Consider the following 1212-nt stretch of genomic DNA (forward strand, 5'->3'; position numbering starts at 1 on the left):
GCGCTCCACTCGCTCCACTAATTCATTGCTGCAAGAGCAGGCATAAGACGACGTTTGCTGCCTGGGAGAGATGGGGGAATAGACGCAGAATTCTCTGTTTGAAGCTGGCACACGGACTTTTACTTTCTTGCAGGCTGCCTACTACTGGCTGCCTACTGCAGGCCATGCAGGAGAGTATCCTTGGCTCTGCTTGCATGTGAAGTTTCCTTGAAGCACTCGTTCCAGGGATCTCCACTGCAACTCATTTCAGACTGCCAGCTACCCCCAAGTTTTTTCTTGCCTTCGGGGTGCTGCGCCCAGGCTGCCTGAGGACTCACGGGGAGCCCAAGCGCTTTGGGCTCTCTAAGTTTTTTCACTCTGTTGCAGTTCACGAATGTCATTGGATAGAGTCGCGGACTCTCGTTAAGTCCATTTCAGTATTTTTATTCTATCATATACTAATATAGCATTACTATTCTATAGTAGAAGAACATTGTGTTTTTATATTATTACGTACAGTAAGTATAACAATTATTATTTCATTATCACAAATAATAAATATATTATTATTCATCCTATGTTGTAATTCTATGATTGCCAGGAGTCACCCTACCGAAACACCGAGTGTTGCTGTGGTTGTAGCGGTACTAGTGCTAACCCGCACGAAATAATATATTGCAAGTAACCACGATCGCATTCCATTTTTATTTATTATCGTATAAATATTCTTATAAGCGACAAAATAAAGTTTTTCACAGAGCCCGTCGGACTGTGGTCCTCCCGACCATCTCACTGTGCTCATGCAGCCCCAACCACCACCAGCCATGTCTTGTTCCTTCTTAACTAGGCACACCGCTATTCACGAGAAAAACAGCTTTCTGTGGTGTATTAGCGTAGCCTGTGACTCTTACTTTTCAACGTGTGTGTGATCGGGTGGCCTACTGAGTTTCTGTGCACTGTAGCTGCGATCCACCGGTGGTTGTAACTGAATTGGCGGTCGTTTCTGATATCATGTAAGCCATACTAACCGGCGTCAAGTGAATGAACTGAAACTCTTCTGCTGTTCGGTATATACATAGAGAAGGCCACATACGATCATCCTCATTAGGTGGTCGTGTGACTGCGGACGCGGCGAAAGCGTAACCTAGAACTATCATCAAGGTGTTCTTCTTCATGTTTTATGTTTCATGAATTTCCGTTTTCAGTTACGAGTTGTGACTATAGGCCTTTGTA

The sequence above is a fragment of the Eimeria mitis genome, genomic scaffold, assembly GCF_000499745.2.
Source record: "Eimeria mitis Houghton genomic scaffold, Emh_scaff1682, whole genome shotgun sequence".
Lineage (NCBI taxonomy): Eukaryota > Apicomplexa > Conoidasida > Eucoccidiorida > Eimeriidae > Eimeria > Eimeria mitis.